Source organism: Crocuta crocuta, unplaced genomic scaffold (assembly GCF_008692635.1).
Source record: "Crocuta crocuta isolate KB4526 unplaced genomic scaffold, BGI_CrCroc_1.0 scaffold279, whole genome shotgun sequence".
NCBI classification, from domain to species: Eukaryota; Metazoa; Chordata; class Mammalia; order Carnivora; family Hyaenidae; genus Crocuta; species Crocuta crocuta.
The window spans coordinates 396,168-419,607 of record NW_027551570.1 but is presented as its reverse complement, the minus strand read 5'-3'; the positions used below and the strand labels follow the sequence as shown (position 1 = coordinate 419,607).

The window sequence follows — 23,440 nt, the reverse complement described above, 5'->3', positions numbered from 1 at the left end:
TCAGTGCTAATTACACAGTCATTTCTTTTCAGAGACTAGTTTAGTAGTTATTTCAATTCTAAAAACTGTGAACTTATCTAACTGAATAGTATCCATCTATTATAATTGTGTTACCTTAAACAATCATAAATAATATTTTTGTTTCACTTTAAATAATCATAAATAATTTTTGGTAAAAAAAAATGTCACTATCACCTGATTAATCATTCTTTACATGATCCCTCACACCTGGAAATGTCTGAAAAAGAGAGATCTTCAGATGTCAGCCTGAGAAATTCTAATTCAATAGGACTAGAGTGGAGCCCAGATATCTGCAGTTACAAAAAGCCCTCGGGGCTCTTCTCACCAGCTCCCTGAACGAAAGAAAACCACTGGTATCAACATCAGGTTATAAAGAACTGGTCATCAAAAATAATGAAATTTTGAAATAACAAACCTAAGCACTTAACACATTACTTATTCTACACAAACTTTGTACGCATTGGGGACACTTATTCTTCCCATTTGACAGATGAAGAAACTGAGACATGGTCAGCCTATTGTTAGTGATTGTTGTTCTGGGCCCAGCTGCAAGAACTAAAAAACGGTGATTTACAGGCTCAGTCTTATTCACAGGGAGAATCTGAATGGGCAGCATATCAAGACCCTCTACATTGAATTTCCATGAGTGTTCAGTGTTTGCTGTCCTTTCTTCTGGTGTCACTTCAGTTCCTGAGTGTCTGCTCTAAGGCCCCTATTAGCTTGAGTGTCTCAACAGGCCCTGCGTATTTGCTTTAATACAAATTCCTGCAAGCCCATCCCTGAACTTGAACTCAGCTGCCTGGGGGCCTGACCTCTTGCCTGGTTTGGTTGGTCCTCATCCCCGCAACTGGAACCACCTTCCAGTGGCCTCAAATGACCTCGTATGACCCACCTTGATCTATAACTTGCTCCTTTACCTGATGCTTGGAAGCCTGACCAGTTTGGATCAAGATTATTTAGACTGTGAGTCACAATGATCCTTTAAATTGGTGGTTTGGACACTCGTTCTTCACAGAATGGGTCAGCTAACTCTTCTTCCGCTCCCCCCAGCCCTGGTTGGCTGCTGTTCTCTCTCCAGAAGCTCTCGGAGAGGAGCTCCCAGCAGGCCCCGTAGATACAGTCATCTTAACTAATTATGCAAAAAATGTACAATTAAAATTCTTAAAAGGCACTTCCCCTTTTCACAGGAAAATTAAGTTTAACTATGTTTTACATGGAAATATATTTTAGAAACTATCAATTTTTAATATATATATTTTTCTTTTTAAAAGTATTTACATATTTATTTTGAAAGAGAGAGAGAATCCCAAGGAGGCTCCATGCTAATGGAGCTCAATCTCACAAACCATGAGATCATAACCTGAGCCGAAATCAGGAGTTGGATGCTTACCTGACTGAGGCACCTAGGCACTCCTTAAATATAAATTTTTAAAAATAAAATGGGCTCAACAATAGTAGATTTTATGTGTAAATTGGAATCTAACATGAGGTGACTATTTTAAGAAATGTAAATTCCATAACTATATTTAAATTATAAAAATAATATATACCTATTACAAAAATATACATTTAAAATATTAAGCTATTAATAGCTAATTGCAAATGATTGGTAAAATATGAATACAGTTCTTCTGTACATGTGCTATATAATGCCAGTTATGTGAATGTATGTTATTTTATATACTTACGTAGTATAATATTAATAATGCCAGTCTATGTGAATACTTCCATACAGAATAAATAATAATCATGTTTGCATAATAAACTGGATATAATAGAAGATTCTTTCTTTTTATTTTGCTTTATATTTAGTAGCATTTTCCCTTTCATTTTAATCCATACCTTTGGTCAGAACAGCTATCAAACGTGTGGTTTTCTCCCAAGAGGTGATTTTCAGCAGTAGCTATAAGTATAATGGAGGTTCTTTTGCATGGTCTGTCAAGGCATAAAATTCCTTAAGAGGGAAGGAATATGGGTGTGAAATGAAGCTATAGCTTAACAGGGACAGAGATAGGAACATTCAAATAACTGGATACATTTTGGATCCCAGTCACCATGAAATGATTGCCAAATTAGCACATTCTGTTATGAGCTAAGCCTTCTGTAGTTGAGCAAACTGGAGTTCAAGTTGAAGCTTTGCAATTCTTTATCAGAGTGGCTTTAGCAAAGTTATTTACCTTCCTGAGCTGTTACCTACGAAATGGATATACAGTAAAACCTTAGGCTGTGAGTAACTTGCTCTGCGAGTGTTCCATAAGATAAGCAAATATTTCTACTAAATTTTAACTTGATAAATAAATGAAGTCTTGCAATATGAGTAGTACATGATCACAACTGAGCCAATGGTTCTTGAAATTTGCTTTAATATGCAAGTGCTTTGGATTATAAGCATGTTTCCAGAGTAAATTATGCTTGCAAACAAAGGTTTTACTGTAATTTAGAAAGAGTTGCTTGAAAGTCCAAATAAGATAAATATGAAAAGCATTAACTGATGATACTCCCACAGGGTAAAGTCTTACACACATAGTAGCTATTATTAGTCTCCACCCTTAATACCACAACATCATTGATGTATACTCAACAGGAAAGGAAACTACTTGACTTCTGCTGCCTGGAGCTATAGATAACCAAAGCAACTCTTTTGGAAGGATGGCTCATCCAGAGGCCCAAGCCCACACATTCATTCATTCATCCATTCATTTATTCAGTCATTTACACTCCTTCACTCAATAGTGATTTATTGACTCCTAGTGTATGCCGCACATTACAAAAATATGGGTACATAAGAATAAATAGTAGATACTATCCTGTGTATAGGCATGTAATATAAATCCCTAGTATGTCATAGCTACTTACTTACAGAAGTATGTATACAGTAAAGCTTGAGCTTTTGAGGAATGTGTTACAGTCTCTTCTTGGATAGTAGAAAGAATGCATCTTAGAGAAAATTCTTTTGAAGCAAATTTTGAAAACAAATATGTATTTTCCGGATGGATGGGGCTAGAGACAAAATGATAGGGTTTTTCCCAAAGAACTTAAAGTGAAGGGAATATGAAATAACACCAAGAGAAATACAGATATAATAAGGGGCTTAAGTACTGATGATGGGATTAGAGCAAGAGATATGGTTGTCGAGAAAGGCTAGACTTGTGGGAGAGTCTTGTACGTGAGGACAAGAAATCTGAAACGGATTCCTTAGATGATTTGCAAAGCAGTGTGAAGACTTTTGGGCTGTGGTGTATAGTTTCATCAGGTTGTTTGGGAAGGGCTACTCTGGTATCGTTTTTAAAGGCAGATTAAAATGATATAAATTCAGAGAGTGAGACTAACATTGCTATAAGAATTCAACCTAAAATGGATGAAAATTCAAACTAAGGCAGTGACACAGTGGGGCTCCATGGGGGCTTTTCGTAATCTCAGGAGACTTGTTTATACATTCTGAATGTGAAAAGGAGTCTGTAAACAGCTCTATTTACTTAGGAATAATTTAAGAAAAGATGAGGAATATCTAGAAGGTAGAAATCTGTCCTGACTGTGAACTTGGTACATCTAAATTTGCTAAATATGTATGAGAGCTTCAATTTAGTAAGCCTTAACAGATGCAGGCAGAGCAGTAATCAGACCGAGGACACGTGGCTTAGCTGCTGCAGAAAGAGGGTCCCACTGCAGGGATATTCAAACTCCTGGGGAATGCACATGATGAGGCAATCACCAAAAGTCATAATGTTCAGGACTGCAAAAAGGCCACATAGAAGTGATCTACAACTCGGGTTGGGCACTATTTGGTGCCTTTTTTAGTTTACTCTGTTAGTCTTCTATTCAACCACTACTGATTCCTTCTATATTTCCTTGCAGTGACTGTGAATTCAACAAATGGTTTTGTTGTTAGACCTTTACAGTGATGGTAGATGGTAGTCTTTAATCCATAAAAAGTAACAGGAATCAGATCAAATTTTATTTAATTCTCTTTTATTTCTTCTGACAATTTTCCAAATGCTTTTGCTTAAGAGTTTCATGAAAACCTGAACAGTGAAGCAGGGAGTTAACCTATTGTTCTGTTGTTTTTAGAGTCACAGACGAGGTTTACAGGATAGAAAACACTACTGACCAGGGAAAAGCACAGGAGATGCTACATTTGGTTCTAATGTTGGTTTGCCTAATCTCATCAAATCCACCTCAGTCATAAAAAATAGAAAAGTTGACTGCAGTAATACAGCTTAGTCAGACATTTACCCTAATCTGAAAGGCTTGCAACCAAATTCACTTGACTTGAATACTGATAAATAGCAGTCAAGACGGTGCAGCTAAAAGCTAATAAATGTACTGCAAATTAACATGCAAATGCAACCAAAGTGGCAGTTTGCTGAATTTAGAAATGGTTAAGGCTATTGTTTAATACGGCATTATTCATTATCCCTCTATCTGATTAGCGTTCACTGCAAAATTAAGTTTCTCTTTTGAATAAATTATAAATAAAATAATTTCTGAATTTTTATACTCGGGGAAACTAAAATAAATAGGAGACAACCACAAGGAATCTTTCAGTAATTAGTAATTTTATACCAACGTGAAGAAATAATGCACAAAAATTTTATAGAGCATAGAATGTTTACAGGACATAAAAAAAAGGTAAGAGTGGGCAGTAAGTTTACTAATTGCACTAGTCACTATTTCTAACTGATAAACAAAATTGTCTTTACTAATATTACCAATTTATATAAATCATTTATTAATATACTTTATAATTATAACAGTTATATAAACATTAGGGCTTAGTATGGTTATTTTCAGATTTACCTTTGTTTTTATAATATGAGGGCTGGATATATGCAGATGTGATTTAAAACAACAAACCTAGGGGACATAGGGAGAAAACTACGCACAGAAGATCAAGAGACATGAGTCCCATTCTCAGGAAGGGGTGAAAGCTCTGAAGTGTTATGAAATGGAGTGTTAAGAAATACAGGTTCCATTCTTGATTAAGCCTCAGTTTCACTCAGGAACTGAGTTGTCACTTCCCTTTGGGGGCAAAATTATAGAAGCAGGTTTTTTTTGGTTTTTTTTTTACCAAATTGATGCTCTTTTACTAAATCCAGATATGAACAAATGATTGTGTGATACACTACATACATATGTCGTGAAAGTGAACATGTCAGGAAAGTATGGAATTCTTTCCTGTTCTTCAACTGGCTGTGTGGTCTTGGTCAACTGCATTACTCCCTCTTTGTTTCATGTGTGAAAATAAGGAAGTGGATTAAGTCCAGAATGACAAATCATTTTCACACCAAATGCCAATAATGGTAGGTTGGAAAACGCTGCTTGGTGCTTTATGCTGAAATAGATTGTGAGCTTGTGTCACAGCTCAGCAAGTAAGAATGGAGCAAAGGTTAAGGACTTGGCAGATCAAGTGTTGCTTATTTGCTACTCATGAGTTGGTTTATCCCTGGGTAATTTCTAGTTCTAAATCTCTGTGACTCTATAATTTAACATCAAGATAATAGATAATGCTTAAACACACTGGGGAAGCAGGCAATCATTTGACAAGCTTTAGGAAAGGACCCAATACTTAAAAATATCACCTTCAACTGCACTGCCTTCTACAGTGTTTACATTTCTATATTTGTTCATCTTTTTGGTTAAGGTGATAAAGACAGTTTAAACTATTGCTAATCATTAACACCTCAGTTCAAACTAATTGATTAATATAGCTAACGTATGATGATAGTAGACCTAGGAAAAAATGAGGCATAAAAAATATGTATGTATAAGTAAAAGGGGGAAAGGTCTTATGTATGTGACAATATTGTCAGTTGGGGTAGTGGTAGACTGAAATATGCAGTAGGCAATCCAGGAACCAGGAAATCTTTGACTTACCTTATTGCCAATAATGGGATGTTTCCAGAAGTCAGGGTTATAGATGATGGGAAATTGACCAAATGATACCCAGATACAAAAGAAAGCTCATTCTTTCTACAGTGTCACTTGAGGATTACTCTGCTCAAGGAGGTAAAAAAAAAAAAAAGGGTCTTTTTTAAGAATGAATGTATCAGTAGAGATCATTTCTACCACCTAGGTTCAAGAACTTGGTTTTACTTTGTTAATCTAGATCAAAAATTAAATGGAAATACTAGAGTCCATTTATCAGATCTTAAATTACCAATCTCAGCTGTGGCAATGGTTAACGGTTTTCATTTGCCCTTAAGATAATCAAATTGAAGATAGTAATAACTCTGATTATATAAATGTTATTATTATTAACAGAATTTCAAATGGATTAATAAACATATATCAAGAAAAATAATAAAACATAAATCATATGTTTAGGAATATTTAAAATTACATGTTTATAGTAATTAGATGAAAATATAAAACTATTTAAATTTCAAATAAATGCTGGAGGCTAAAAAAATATTTCTATTGCATATTTCTCTTGATAAAATGTTACAGATAATGGTAAATATTTAAATTGGCAGAAATAGAAGTAGTAATTCATCTATACATTTGCATATATAAGATATGAGTGGTTACATGTGATAAACAGGCTGTATATGTATCTACATATTGGTGGATATACATTTTAGATATATATGCACATAATTATACAGTTTTAAGAAATTATATTCAGTTACTTATGTATTTAAAGTGGCAAATAGGGGGAGCCTGTATGGCTCAGTCGGTTAAGTGTCTGACTTCAGCTCAGGTCATGATCTCACGGTTCATGGGTTCGAGCCCCACGTTGGGCTCTGTGCTGACAGCTAGCTCAGAGCCTGGAGTCTGTTTCAGATTCTGTGTCTTCCTCTATCTCTGACCCTCCCCTGCTCACGCTGTCTCTGTCTCTCTCAGAAATAAGTAAAAACCATTAAAAATTTTTAAAAAAATAAAGTGGCAAATTGAATTAATCACTTTGTCAATTTGGATTCACTGGTAAAAGATTTCAGAAGAGATAAATTGAGAAGGTTTTAAAAAATGAGCTCTCAGTAGAAATGAATGTTTAGAACGATGTCTGCCACAGGCATAGCAGTACAATGTTGACTCTAGTTTCATGCATGTGACATTCCTATTCTGTGTACTAAGGTTGGGGATAACCATAACTGAAAAAACATTTTCAACCCTTTAAATTATATTTTAATGAGTAGATCCAAGATAAGTGAAAAAATGATTAGTTGAGAAAGTGACAAAAGCATGAGGGTATAAAACTTCAATAATAGCTATTAGAATAATAAGATTGTTAACTAATAAAAAATCACCAAAGTTTTATTTTTTCTAGAACCAGGTTCTAGAGCTATACTATGGTCATTATGATATAGTACTTGAGAAGTTAAAAAATAAGATCTGTAAATTGGTATGTACTTTGCTTTTCTAGCTATTATTGTTTTAACACTAGGAATGATAGAACTTAAATTCTTTGGTTTTATTTTGTTCTTGAACTTCAAGACTGTTCAGCAGGTATGGTGATGAAGAATTTAATGTTAAAAGTTATTTTAAAGTATATCAGGGTATATATTGCTTATATTGCACTAAAATCTTATTTTTCATTTTTAGTCACAGTGAACATATTATACTGAAACTTTTCCATACAAATACTGTGATATTTTTTAACTTTTTGAGGAACCTCCATACTGTTTTGCACAGTGGCTGCACCAGTTTGCATTCCCACCAACACTGCAAGAGGGTTCCCCTTTCTCCACATCCTCACCAATACATGTGGTTTCTTGTGTTGTTGATTTTAGCGATTCCGACAACTTGTCAGAAGTGTAAGGTGATATCTCGTTAGAGTTTTGATTTGCATTACCCTGATGATGAGTGATGTTGAGCATCTTTTCATGTCTGCTGGCCATCTGTATGTATTCTTTGGAAAAATGTCTATTCACGTCTTTGGCCCATTATTTATTGGATTATTCATTTTTGCGGTGTTAAGCTTTATAACTTTTTTATATTTTGTATACTAACACCTTATTGGCTATCCTACAATCTAGCAATTGTACTACTAGGTATTTACCCAAAGAATATAAAAACACTAATTCAAAGGAATACATGCACCCCGATGTTTATAGCAGAATTATTTACAATAGTCTAGTTATGGAAACAGTCCTCGTATCGATCAACTGATGAATAAAGAAGAGGTGGTACACACACACACACACACACACACACACACACACACACACAGGAATATTACTCAGCCCGTAAAAAAGAATGAAACTTTCCATTTGCAACAACATGGATGGAGCTAGAGACCATTATGCCAGGTGAAATAAGTCAGAGAAAGACAGATACCATATGATTTCACTCATATATGGAACTTAAGAAACAAAGCAAATGAGCAAAGGGAAAGGAGAGAGGGAAGCCAAGAAACAGAATCTTAACCATGGAGAACAAACTAATAGTTATCAGGAGGGAGGTGGGTGAAGGTAATGGGTTAAACAGATGATGGGGATTAAAGAGCACACTTGTGATGAGCACCAGGTGATGTACGGAATTGCTGAATCACTATATTGTATACCTGAAACTAATATTATACTGTATGTTAACTAATTAGAATTTAAATAAAAACTTTTAAGATTGTCAGAGGTATTAATTGAATCGCAGTACTGTTTTCCATGATCTAGAGATCATGGAGCCTATGACTGTAAACTACAAAATCATAGCATGTGCCTTTTAATGGAGAAAATTTTTCAGAAATAACACCATTCAAATTTTACCTTAATAAAACACAGCATGTACGGAAATAACAGAGGCACCTTTTTTTCCTCAATGTATAAATGATTTCTCACCATAGCAATTGCAGTGGATTTATTATGCTTATAGTTTAAAGTGACAATATCTTGACAGATTGTCCTTTCACACTGAATTAAATTCAAAGTGCAAAATCAGTTCTCAATAAATATCTGTGTAAAATAAAATAACTCAATTCATATTTCTCCCCCCTTAGTTACTGTGACAAAGAAGGTTTTATCTAGCTATTCAATTTTCTTATGTTGACATTATACGAAGGAAGGAGATAACTTTGAGGAAATAGAGATGAAGTGTTTAGATTGGTGCCTTTGCTAATTGGATACTATTCCAGCTAAAGCTTTCTTTTAAAAAGGAACACCTAGGTAACTTAAACAAAGGCATAACTCATCCATGTCTATCCAACCACCCATTCATCTATCAGCCTATCCATCCATCATTCAGTAAGTGTGTATTGTGGCCCTAATATACATAATATTTAACACAATATTTGTGTTTCCCCATAAGTACATCCCGAGATGAAGATTTGAGTGTCAGTAGATTATTTGAGAGATGATCCCAGGAAATACTAGGAGACTAGGGAAGAGAAACGGGAAATGAGAGGAAGACGCCAGAAGGTATTTTAATGAGTTTATCACTATTGTGAGAAAACTGGGCTCAAATGAACTGGCGGCCACTGGAAGACAGTGTGTAGAACATATCTGAGAGTTCTCCCAGACCAAAGGTGAGAAAACTGAGGTATTTTCCAACCAAGTCCTACCAACTGTTGATTGAGGGCTGGGGTGTTAATTCTCTGGCATTTCTAGACTATCTAGGGTATATTCTCCCATGGCCAAAGAAATCCATCAAGCAAACCATTGTAGTGATTAGCAGCAAGAAGTCACTGGTAAAAGAGAGAACCTAGCAGATGTGTTTAGGGCTCTGAAAATGTTCATAACAGCCAGAGAGGATGTTAGACAATGCAGATAAAAAGGTAGCATGGCCTCTGCCCTCATGGAGTTTCCAGTAGAATCGGTAAATCTTAGAAAGCAATGATTTTAAAATAAGAAAATGAACAAAAAATGAAGTTAAGGCACAAAACAGAAAGGAAGCATAAGTGACCTAAGATTTCTTAAGATAATAATAATTATTTGATATCTGAGCCAAATTATTTTGTATCACGTGGTTGCTGCCTCTCATCTTTAATTGTGTTGTCAATAGAAAGAGAACTGTCATTCCTAACATATTTCAAAAGATAAGACAATAATGCTACATGGCAGCCAATAGCATCAAAGAAGGCTAAGCATCAAAGAACATTAAGGAGATTTTGCCAGGACTGAATCCCAACCTTCCAGTGAACCATAAGGAGAACTTGTGCTTAATTAGCTTCGTTGCAAAGCCTAAAATGCAATGTAATAGTAGGTTTACTAATTTAAGGGAAAATAAGTGCACCTTTAGTCATATGACGTCTGAAACACTTGGGTGCTTTGAGTTATCATCAGGAAATACCCCTCAGTACAGGGGTATAACCCCATAAGGCAAGGTTCTTTTGATTTTTCCAAGCAAAATGATCTCTGCAGCATGTGATCTTTACAGTACTGCTAAGTGACCTGATGATACCTATGCCAAAAACAGCAGCATGACCGCTTCCAGATTAATACTGGAAGGCTAGGAGCCCCGGATGGCTCAATTGGTTGTTCTGTTCAGGTCATGATCTTGGAATTCATGAGTTCTAGCCCCGTGTTGGTCTCTGTGCTGACAGATCACAGCCTGGAGTCTGCTTCAGATTCTGTGTCTCTGTCTCTGGCCACTCATGCTCTGTCTCTGTCCCTGCCACTCTCTCTCTCTCTCAAAAATTTAAAAAAAAAAAAAAGAATTAGAAGCAAAAAAACAAATAAAACAAAACAAATTTTAAACACTGAAAGATTAACAATGCTCTGTTTGGGGGCTATTTGTCCATATGAAGAAAGCAAGCACTGGGCACTGTCAGGACTTACACATGAGTATGATTCCAGCCATGCCAGGGCTAAATTGTAAACTTTATGAACCAGTGAACTTTTTCTTTTATGATGAAGATATTTAGACTTATATTTATCCAGCTGGACTCAGTTGAGATGATCCTAATTTTGTGGACAACATCCAAAGCATGAGAGTGAGGAGCCAGTCCAACATGTGCCTTCATTTCTCCATCGGGCCTGATCAGAGTGTTGACCTTGGCCATGTCACTGTCACTGAGCTTGTTCACAGTTTTTGATCTGATGCTTGTTGGCCTTGATATCCACAATGAACACAAATATATTGTTGTCTTCTATTTTCTTCATGGCTGACTCAGTAGTCAGGGGGAATGTGATGGCATAGTGGTCAAGTTTGCTTCTCCTGGGGGTGTTCATTGGAGGATATTTGGGCTGCCTTCAAAGACACAGTGTTTTGGGCCATTGAAATGTAGGTGATGTGCAAATCTTTTTTTTTTTTTTTTTTTTTTTTTTGGCGTGATCGTGGACACCTCTCAGCACTGCTTTCATGGCCTTCAAAGGGGCTTCCTTCTTCATCTGTGGTGCCATCTTCATGAAAGGGAGCCAATGAACTTTTATAATAAACAGATATGCAGAGTGAAAGACTGGGGAGAATCAGTCTTTAAAATCTTCAAGTTTCTTTTGTGTTATTGCCTAAATCTACTATATATATATGTTTTTGTAGATCTATATTTGGCATTTAATATCAAGTGATACTTTTTATTGAGGTCATAATTACTAGAACTCACAGAGTGACGTCTTCAGTAGTTAACACATACTACCTTCTTTCTAATAGATTACAAAGTATGGTTCTCAGGAACCACTCAGATTTACTTTCCTCATTTGCCTACATGGATGAATGCACTTTATAACTAGTCCAATAAGAAATGTAAGGCCTTTTGAAAAATTTACACGATTAAATTTAATCAATGTGGATGAAGAAAACAGAAAGAAAATGCATCTAAGAGAAGATTTTTTTAAATGTGGAGAGTTAAATTACACAAAATTTCCTAGAAATAAGGTAAAATTTGGAACATAAGCCCTCTAACTAGTGCAAAAAGAGAGCCATAACAGGTAATTCCAAATGTTCGTTGGATAAAGGCAAATAAATTTCCAACATAATCTGAAGTATGACAGTGCTAAAATTAGAAGCACATTTTTCCTATGGGGCCTAACAATATAGTGGCAAGATCCTTCAAATATATTTTTTCTATAAATAGAACAGATTCTATAAGATGAGGCTATTTCTAAAGGCTTCTTTATAGAAACTAGATAAAATGCTAAAGGCAATAATAATAACATTGAGTTGTTGCTACATACCATAACTGTTTGGTCATTTTCTATCATAGCCACCCTATGTAATAGACAAAATTATTACCCTCTTTCAACAGATCAGGGAAGTGGCTTAAGAAAGTTACATACCTTGTTCAGAATCATTTACCTATCAATGGTATAGATTAGATTCCAAATAGATGACTCCAGAATCAAGCTCTAAGAATCTAGGCCTTATGAGTTCCCACTAGTTAAGACCAATGTCATGATATCTCAGCATTTAGAAACAGGAAAGTTCAGCAATATAGAGCTTGAAAAGACCTTAGATCATTATAAGTAGAAGTATGCTTATTTATTTATTTAGAGAGAGAGCATGTGTGTGCTCAAATCAGAGACAGGCAGAGAGGGAGAGAGAGAATCCCAAGCAGGCTCCACACTGTCAGCACAGAGCCCAACATGGGACTCAATCTCATGAACTGTGACATCATGACTTAAGGTGATATCAAGAGTCAGGCACTCAAACAACTGACCCACACAGACACCCCAGAAGTATGCTTTTGGTATGAGATTTGCACTCTAAAGATTAAATAGGAGCTCAATAAACTACTCATAAGTCATCTTTGAGCAATACAACTTTTCAATGCTCCCTCTTAAGATAAAGGAGGTTGCTGAATGGGCTCCTTGTAGCTGAGTTAACTTGCTATATGGGAATGTTAGCTATGAACCAACTTCACTATGGGGAATGGTTATATGAATATTGATTCTGAAATTAAGAAAATGCTCATCTCTCTGGCTTCAGACAGAAGAAATTAGGCACGGGCATCTTATTCAACCAAAACTGGTATTAAACAATTAATTAACAGGTTAAATAGGAAAGGCATCTGAATTCATACTGATTTATCCCATTGGACCATTGGATTTTTTTTTTTTTTTTTTTTTTTTTTAAATATTTTTTATTGGGGCGCCTGGGGGGCTTGGTGNACAGAAGAAATTAGGCACGGGCATCTTATTCAACCAAAACTGGTATTAAACAATTAATTAACAGGTTAAATAGGAAAGGCATCTGAATTCATACTGATTTATCCCATTGGACCATTGGATTTTTTTTTTTTTTTTTTTTTTATAAATACTTGTTACTGGGGCGCCTGGGTGGCTTAGTCGGTTAAGCGTCCGACTTTCGCTTAGGTCATGATCTCGCGGTTCGGGGGTTCGAGCCCCGCATCAGGCTCTGTGCTGACTTCCAGCTCAGAGCCTGGAGCCTGTTTCAGAGTCTGTAACTCACTCTCTCTCTGACCCTCCCCTGCTCACACTCTCTCTCTCTCCTAGAAATAAATAAAACATTAAAAAAATTTTAAAAAAACACAAAAAGAAATACTTGTTACTTTCTCAATTAAAAAAAAATGGGCTCAGATTGAATATTTTAGATATTTACATTTAAATAACCTTAAGGGCTATAAACCTCTAACTTGATCAACATGACTATTAACATTACCATTGGCTATTATTAATGGATAGAAACTACATGAGAGAATGAATATCTGTTATTGACAGTGCAAGAAGAAATTAAGAAAAAAAATCACTTTCCTATACTGCAGGAGTTAGCTGGTAAAGTAGCATCCTCTTTAATCTAATATGATGATAATAGCCACTCTGAGGTCACAAGGTTTTTTTTAAAACAAAAATTCCATGATGTACAATTTCTTAGTATCTGAACCAGGTACTCTACTGCCCTCTTATGGATATTATATAAGTCGCATGAAGAGTAAATACATCGCCTTAAGAAGTCTCAACAAAATGAAATGTGTTTAAACGAAGCCTATGGTGAGTAAAAGTACCACCATAAAGTTAAAAAAAAAACACAGCACTGTTTTCTTCATGAAGATTATTAGACACAGACACTGTCAATAGTTGTAAATTAAAATAAATGCAGTACACTTTACTTATGGTATTATGAACTTTGGCATTACTAATGTCCCTTTTACTTCTAAAATCCTATGATTCTAAAATGTGCTATTATTTACCTGTTTGGTTATCTCAGGTAATTGACAGAGAGCAAATGACTCCAAGTTGTTAATCCCTCCAAATGATGATTTTACCATAATTGATAAATTCCTTCATGAAGCAAGATTTAAGAAACCTTAGGAAATTGCAATACAAACAAAAAAATACAAATAAAAATATACAAATATGGGGACGCCTGGGTGCCTCAGTCGGTTAAGCATCCAACTTCAGCTCAGGTCATAATCTCATGGTTCGTGGGTTCGAGCCCCCAGCCGGGCTCTGTGCTGACAGCCAACTCAGAGCCTGGAGCCTGTTTAAGATTCTGTGTCTCCCTCTCTCTCTGACCCTCCCCTGCTCATGCTCATTCTCTCTCTCTCTCTCTCTCTCTCTCTCTCTCTCTCTCTCTCTCTCTCAGAAATAAATAAAACATTACAAAAATTTTTTTTAAAAATACAAGTATGAGTGCTAAGAGACTGTGGTTATAGGGGGCAGAAGAAGGGAATGAGAAGAAGGTTGCTGCATACAGTTGTATAGGTCATAGACTATACATCTCTAAAGGGTGCTGTATACATAAACATATATGGTATATATAGTACACACATGATATACATGCTGTAAACATAGTATACATAAATACAAATAATAGAGCATATTTAGATTAGATCGGTGGGAATTCTAGTACTTTGAATTAAGAAATTAAACCTTTTTCTTTCAATCCAATCACTGGGAGATTTAAAAAATTCACTGGTGCTCCAGTGAAAGTCCAGCCGTTACACTGTAAAGACAAGCAAAGAGCTGAGAGGTATAGTATCTTTAAAGCATAATATCTTTGGCTTGACTTGGCACATTCTCAGCTAACAGTAGCAATTCCAGGTTTAGAGTTTCACTGGCCTTAGGAACATGATGTAAACATTATTTTAACACGTTTCTTGATTTACTCCAAACATGGAGACATAAGCATTCCATACGTACTTTCTAGTACAACTTTTTTTTTTCCCTTAAAGGTTCTAAGAAACAGCTACACATCTGAAAACATTATCAACCAAATTGAAAACACTTTTGGTTGTTTCACATGTAATATGACCCAAGACATATGAAACTGCCACCTGCTCTTTGCATTATTTCTTCAGTGATTATCTAATCCTAAAAGACAGAACCTTAATGATCTTGTATACCAATGACTCAAGTCCAGATTAACTGTTCTAGGGGAGCCACAGAGCCCATCAATGAGATGGCAATAAGGGACTGCCAAGAATGCCACCTGTCACATGAACTTTGCCATTGGCTGTGCCTTCAGAAGGGATTTACTTGGAACTTAATATACGATACATACGTAGTCAGTTTCTCAACATAGATTAAGGATACAAATCAACATCTTCATTGCTGTAAAACTAAGTCAGAAGAAATATTAAACAAACATAGAAAGAGGGCATTGATCTTTGTCAAATTTTAACAAATCTACTGTAAAACCTTATTTCCTTGACATATGAACTTGAACACCTCATTCTAGAGTAATTTACTTGCATTTTAATCTGAAAACATTTTTCGTTTAGAAATTATTTTGAGGGGGGGAGGATTCTTGTATATGTGCATGCTCCAGTGAGGTTTTTATTAATAATTCTTCTCACTCTTACTGTTCTCTGTTTCTTTAAATGGTTCGGCTTCCACAGTAGGCCTTCAACTACTACATTTTTAGAGTTGTTCACCTTGGAGCCATTATATCTCTAGTAGCTTCCATTCATTTGCTCTGCTTCCAGGAACTCCTTATAGCCCCTTCTGGGCACTTCTTATAGCTCCTTCTGCCACCAAACATGTCTGGATTCTGGAGCCTCTCAGGGAGTGGTAGGTTGGAAAAGACTCTTGTTATCCATCCAGTGGGTTTGTCGTCACAGAATTTGTTAGGAACGCTTTCATATACTGTGTTGGAAGGTGTGTGATGAGCCTCTATTAATGAAGATTTATTCAGTATCTACTATATACCAAACACTAGTGTCAACTACAAAAAGGAGTAAAGGGATTCTGTGCACTTGGGAAAGGCATAGTGTTTGAGTACGTTAGGGCTGCCGTAACAAATTATAATAGACTGGGTGGCTTCAACAAGAGACATTTATTTCTCCCAGTTCTGGAGGCTAGATGTTCAAGATCAAAGTGTTAGAGGAGTGGTTTCTCTTGTAACAGCTTCATTTGGCATACAGATAACTGCCGTCTCGCCATGTCCTCACATGGCCTTTCCTCCATGTGCCATATCCCTGGTATCTCTTCCTCTTCTTACAAAGGCACCAGTCACATTAGATTAGTGCCCTGCCCTTCATGACCTTATTCAACCTTAACTACCTCTTTGAAGCCTTTATCTCAAATACAGTTACATTAGGGGTTAGTGGTTCAACATATGAATTTGGTGGAAGGCCCAGCACATAAATGTTCCAGCTTTAAATTAAGGCCACCCAAGTTTGAATTCACCTCTACCTTTTACTAGTTATGTGATGTTGCAAAATCATTGAAGAGAAAATTAAGCTGTCTTAACTTCTTTATCTACATTTTTAAAATAGTAGCATAGAGTTCATATGCCACAATTTACCTTAACAACCCAAAGAGGTAGTTCCTTATTTTAAAAAAGGAAGTTTAAAATTGCTTTCTTATTCACTTGTTATATTTCTAGGACATACATATGACTTGAAACAGATTCTTAAAAGATATCTCTTACAAAATTTGCACAGTACTAGAAGTAATGATTTTTAAAGATAGAGGGAGCTTTGAGACCACCTATTTTTACAGCCATAAAATAAAATGAATCACCAAGCTTGTGCTTTGTTTCTGACTCGTCCATCCCCCATATCTGGAAGCCCACCAAAAATAACGCAGAGAAATGGAGCATTGCTTTATATCAAAATCGTTTTCATTCAAAAAGACCCTGACTAAGCCACTAGTTGTTGCCCACTGTGACATATCTGCTTCTTTAAGACAACACGTTTTCATTTTATCAACTTCTTAATTAACGTCAGACTCTAAGCACAGGAAATTCAACCTCCTCCTTTCACCTGCTCCTGAACACTCACTGTCTCAGTGATCTGTAAATAATTGACCAGGCAAGCACTGAAGTACAAAAGCAAATAGATCAATACTCCTGCCAGCGCTTACAGCAAAGAGAAATCCTGCTTCTCTTCATTTCCTACCACAGAGGACCTCATATATGAATCAATTCACAGTCTGCAGCCCCCAGATTTAATTCAGCATGCATAATCAGCAACAATCGCTGAAGTCTTTGATTAAACTTTTAAATTGCCTCCTAATATGATGCAAATGGAAAAAGGTATTGATTAAAGAATCTTAAAATGGTAACCTGCTTAGATGAGAAAGGAAAATGCCTTGAGCCGGTGAGCATCTGTCACAGGATGCATGGTGTAAAGAACGCGCTAAGGATTTCCAATGCACAGATGCAAAACAAGCAGTTAAAATACCTACTGGTTGTCAAGTTCCTAAACTTAAAAAAACTTAGAGAAGGTTGGTGAATGGTGTGGCCTTTATTTGTGATGAAAAATAAGAGAGATGACCTGTTTAAACATAATCCCTAATGACCTAAAATGATTAGATTTTTACTCCAGGAAGTTTTGTTTTTTTCTGCTATAATGGATTCTGGATTTTAGAGTAACAAGGTTGTACATGTCATTTCCCAGTAGTATTCTTCCAAATACATCCACAATAATTTTATCAAATGAATCCTTTTCTTGTTTGAAGAATTTATCCATTCACTATGAATCACACTAATCATACAAATATTCATGCCAATCACCCTACAGATATTACTGAGAATACAGTATATGTCAAGGTCTTTTATACATATTGAAGATATAGCTAACGAAACTAACAAAACTCTGCCTTCACGGAGCTTAGTGTTAAGAAGGGAAGAGAGAAAATTAAACAAAAAAAAAATTTAAGTGCAATATATGATTAGCTGAAGAATAATTCCTATAAAGGAAAGGAGAAAAGGAAGTATGGATATGAAGAGATCACAATTTGGATATAGAAAGTTCCAAGAAATGGGCCACCTGGGTGGCTCAGTTGGCTAAGCATCTGACTTGGCTGAGGTCATGATCTCAGGGTTCATGAGTTCAAGCCCCATCGGGCTCTGTGATAACAGCTCAGAGCCTAGAGACTGATTTGGATTCTGTGTCTTCCTCTATCTCTGCTCCTCCCCAACTTGCACTCTGTTTCTCTCTCAAAAATAAATAAACGTTAAAAAGAAAAAGGATCATCCCAAGAAAGGATTATGACATTTCAATAAAGAGCTCAATTGATAAGAAAATGAGTCATGCAATTTTCTAAATAAAAATGCTTCAAACAGTGACAACAGCAAATGCAAAAGCCCTGGGGTGAAATCAAGCTTAGTTTGCATCACAGAAAGAGCTAGCAGGCTGGTATGTCTAATATGCTGTAAGTAGAGGGGAAGGGAGAAAGAAACGGAGGTAATACAGGGTTACACATGACTTTGAAGGGCACTGTAAGGCTTTTGTTTTTGTTCCAAATTCAATGGAAAGCCACTGGAGGATTTTAGGAGAAACGGACCATAATCTGACTTCCGTTTTGATAAAACACTTTGGCCGATGTGTTGAGGATAGATTGTTGGAGTTATGAGTTATGAGCATAAGATGGGGTGAAATGAGACAGGATAGGATATAGGACAGGATATAATAGAACAGAACAGAATAAAAACTAGTCAAGAAAGTGAGAAGATTTTAAGAGGGAATATCAGGAGCTCAGTTTTATATATGCTACATTTGATATATTTATTTATGTATTACATATTTACACAGGCATTAAGTCCCAATGAGACATGGGTCTCATATGGCTGTATGACTTCAGGGAAGAGTTTAAGGCCAGAAATACAATTTGGGAATCACCAATGTTTAAAGAGCACTTAAATTATGATATTGGATGAAATCACCAAGGAATTAAAGTAGCTAAAATAAAGAAGACTTCCTAAGGCTAAGCACCGGGACACCCCGGCATTGAGAGATCAAGGAGGTAAGGACCCAGCAAAACAAAAATGTGTGATAAAGAAGGTAGGAGAAAATCCAGTAAAGTAGATGTCAAGTGAAGACATCTTTCAGTAAGAAGACAGTGATCAGCATGAAGTCACTAGTCACCTTGAAAAGAACAGTTTGAGTAAATAGGTGAAGGAAGCCATGCCTGTTTGGAGTGGATACAGGGATTTATCTGGAGTGGAGATAACTATTATAAACAACTCTCTCAAGGAGTTTTTCTATGAAGGGAAAGAGATAAGAGGGGTTGGAGTAGAGGGAAAATAAAGCAAAGAGAGTAATTTTAAGTTGAAAGAGTTAATGTTTGAATAGTGATGGGAAATACACAGAAGAGAATGAAAAATTGACGTACCAAGAGAGAATGGGGAGGCTGCTCAGGACTGACTGGGACTAGAAAAGAGGACAGGATCCTGGCCACTGTGAGAGGAATGGAAGCATATTGTTTTGGGGCAGGGAGGTAAGAAGATACCACAGGGAGAGCTTGTGGAAGCTCTTTGCTAAACCCTTCTATTTCCATCAGGAAATAGGAAGCAAATTCATCAGCCAAAAATAAAAATGAGGAGAAGGCTATGAAGATTTGAGGAGTGAAGGAAAGGATGAAGAGTCATCTAGTGGATTAGGAGAAAGTAGTCGGGGGTTATAGTGCAATTACCCAGCAGCACTGAAGAGTTCACTAGAAGTCAGTGATCATGGAAACAAGTCCTCATGGCTCTGTGTGTGTGTGTGTGTGTGTGTGTGTGTGTGTGTGTGTTTACCCTCATGGGTGCAGATCTGAAGTAGTTTCATGATTTAAAGAGCTGATGTTCACCAAATGAGAAAGGCTGAAGAAGATTTAGAGTATATGCAAGGGAGTGATTATAATGGTAAAATGAGTAACATAAGCTAGGTAAGGAGAGAACTAGGAATAAGATAAAGCTAAGTTACACTGAATAGAGGGCAAGACTAATACAGTGGATTGCTTAACCTAAATATATTTCAACATCTACCTCAATATACTGTACAACCAGTGATTCATTTTATACATTTGTAAACACAATCCTGTAGGTGAACTGTAGAAACATTACTGAATAGTAATAATAATTAATGGTCATTAGTTTTTAATGTTGCATGAACGGACTGCCTAATGATTTGATGTGTAGGAAATATGAATACTTTAGAAACTTAATAATTTACCCATGTCTTTAACAGTAACTTATCAAAAAGTTACTAAATGTATATTTATATAAATTAGTAATTGTATCTTCCCATTCTGAAGTTCAAAAAAATGCACTTGTGTAAAATGCTAAAGATATTTCAACATTTAAGGAAGAAATTAACTAGTCCAAGTTATTCACTGAAAATTTTGTTCTCTTAAGAAGATACAATACAATAGATTCAGGCTATATAAATAGTGTGAAGTTGCCTTAAATTGTTCCTTTTTAAAATGAAAGTATTGGACTAGAAAATCTCTAAAGCCCTTCTGAAAACTAAAATTCTAGATCTTTATGAAACCTCTTAAATGTCTTATTAGCTAGAAGTGCGGCTAATTTATCTCTTTTAATAAAACAGAAGTTATTTTTACATTATTGTCTTTAAACACTCTCAAATATTCCCTTTCTATTCCTTCCTGGCTAGAATAACAAAGAATTTGGATCTTTAAATAAAATACTTTTGGGCCTTGGGAAATGCTTCAGATCTTTGAGATCCTTTTTTCTTCATTCTCACAAATAAAGTTTGCTTAATATCCTACTCAATAGCATGAAGACTCTAAGGTATAAAAAAGCAATTCAGTCAGACTATGGAACAGAATACTGAACTGGAACTCTCTATGTGGGGTGTGTGTGAGGAGAGTGGGAGGGAAAGGGAAAGGAGGAGGGAGAAAAAGCCTATATACAGAAACAAACAAGAAACAATCCTGCTCTTTTACTAATTTTATGCTACACTAAAACACAGTATAATGGCCACATTAAATTAATAAAAATAATTAAGAAATGAAATGTCATATTTCTGGTTTGAGGCAAGATAAATAAGAAAACACACTCTATATATTCCTCCAAGTACAACTAAAAACTCTGGACAAAACACATAAAGCAATCATAAGATGACAGAGAGATACAGAAAAGAAGGAAGACTGGAAAGAAACCTCAGAATTCAATAAATGATTCTTCTAACATTCCCCACCCTACAATAACACAGTAGAAGCAGTACCCTTCCCTTCTTCACGGACATCAAAATTGCAGAGGAGGAGAGAAGTCTGGTGGGTCCTCCTCAACATGAAATAAGAAATGACAGCAAAGAGTAGCAAGATAAGCAACAATTGTGCAAGATAATATTACTGATGAAAATAATTCTGTAAGCTGTATATGAACTTCTGAGCACATCCATAGTGTTTCACATACGAAAGTGAAGGTCAGTAACCTACAGGAAGACAGGAAAAGGGAAAGACAGAAAGAAAAATCAGAAAGAACAAACAAAAACTACATAATCAAATGACAGATTTAAATGCTAAGATATCAACAATGTCATTAAATCTGAATGGTTTAGACAAATAAAGACAGATTGTATGAGTGGATTAAAACACAACTCAACTAGATACAATCTATAAGAAATACCCTTCAAATATAATAATACAGATAGGTTAAAAGGATCAGTGGATAAATGGATAAAGAAAATGTGATTTACATACATACATGCAATATAATATTATTCAGCCATACTAAAGGAAGGAAATCCTGTCATAGATTACATCATGAATGAATCTTAAGGGTTCTAAGGGTTCATTCTGCTAAGTGAAATAAGTCAGGGAAGGACAAATATTATAGAATCTCACTTAGACATATTATCTAAAAAAGCCAGACTCAGAAATAGAGAGTAAAATGATAACTACCAGGGGCCAAGGGATGGGGAAAATGGAGAGATGTTGGTAAAAGGGTTCAAATTTCCAGTGCTAAGATGAATCAGTTCTGAGGATCTAATGCACAGCATGGTGACCATAGTGTACAATACATACTTTTTAGCTGATAAGAGAGGAAAACTTCAGTGTTCTCACATCGATAAAAAGGGTAATTCTATGAGGTGATGGAGGTATTAACTAATCTTACTGTGGAAATCATTTTGCAATATGTGCATTAAATCATCATGTTGTACTTAAGCCTATACAATAGTATATGTCAATTATATCTCGATAAAGTTGGAAAAGAAAAGAAAAAAGTAAAAGGATAAGAAAAGAACTTACATATAAACAATGACTAAAGAAATTTGGAGGGCTACATGAATATTAGACAAAGAATTCAGAATAAAATCAGTATGTATCAAATAACCAGGAAAACATAACAATGTGAAATGTACATGCACCCAACAATAGAGCATCAAAATATCTGAAGCAAAAATGACCGAAGTAAAAGGAAAAATTTTGCTAGGGGCTTTAAAACCTTTCTTTCAGTAATGACTAAAACTGTGAAGTAGAAAGGAGCCAGTATAGAGAAGATCTAAAGAGTGCCATTAGCCCACAAAATCTAACTGACAATTATAGAACACTCTACAAAACAGCAACAGGTAACACATTCTTTTCAAGTGTACATGGAACATTCATCAAGAAGGCTCACATATTTGTTCATGAATATTAACCTCAACAAATTGAGAATAATTAAAAATCATACAAAGTATAGTCTATGTTCATAAAGGAATCATATTAAAAATCTTAAACAGAATGAAAACAGGAAAATCTCCAAACATTTGGGTAGTCACTACTTTCACTCCTAATCAGCATCATACTGCAAATCATTGCCAGTGGAATAAAGCAAGAAAAACAAACAAAAAAGATATAGATGTAAAAGGTAGAAATAAAACTTGCCTATTTTTAGATGACCTAATTAGCTACATACAAATTATATACAAGAAAACCACTATAACTAATAAGAGAGTTTGGCAGTCATCGCTCTCTCTCTCTCTCTCTCTCTCTCTCACACACACACACACACACACACACACATCAATCTTATTTCTGTATATAAACAGTGAACAACTGAAAACAGAAATTTTACATGCAATTTATAACAATTCCAATAATTATCATACTCAAGTATAAATCTAATAAAATGTATTCAGAATTTCTGGGCTGAAACTACAAAGATCTAAATAAACAGAAAGACACACCATGTTCATGGAATGGAAGACTCAACATGGTAAAGATGTCAAATCTTTTCAAATGGATCTATAGGCTTAATTCATTTCTCTCAAAATCCCAGCAATATTTTTGTAGATATAGATAACCTGAGTCTACCATACAAAGGAAAAGGAACTGGGGCACCTGGGTGGCTCAGTAGATTAAGCGTCTGACTTCGGTTTAGGTCATGATCTTATGGTTTGTGGGTTCAGGGCCTGCATCAGGCTCTGTGCTGACAG

The 23,440-nt window shown here is 35.6% G+C and overlaps 1 protein-coding gene across 6 annotated transcripts in view; it reads right to left on the bottom strand.

Moving 5' to 3' along the window:
• Window positions 1–23,440, bottom strand: part of LOC144220593 (uncharacterized) — a 402,447-nt gene that overhangs the window by 127,312 nt on the left and 251,695 nt on the right. For 2 of the 6 annotated variants that reach the window (XR_013331791.1, XR_013331792.1), the window contains exon 3: window positions 5,896–6,015. The exons of the other annotated variants lie outside the window; for them this stretch is intronic. The gene's annotated coding sequence lies outside the window, so the exon portion shown is untranslated. The remainder of the gene's footprint in view (window positions 1–5,895; window positions 6,016–23,440) is intronic. 6 annotated transcript variants of the gene reach the window in all.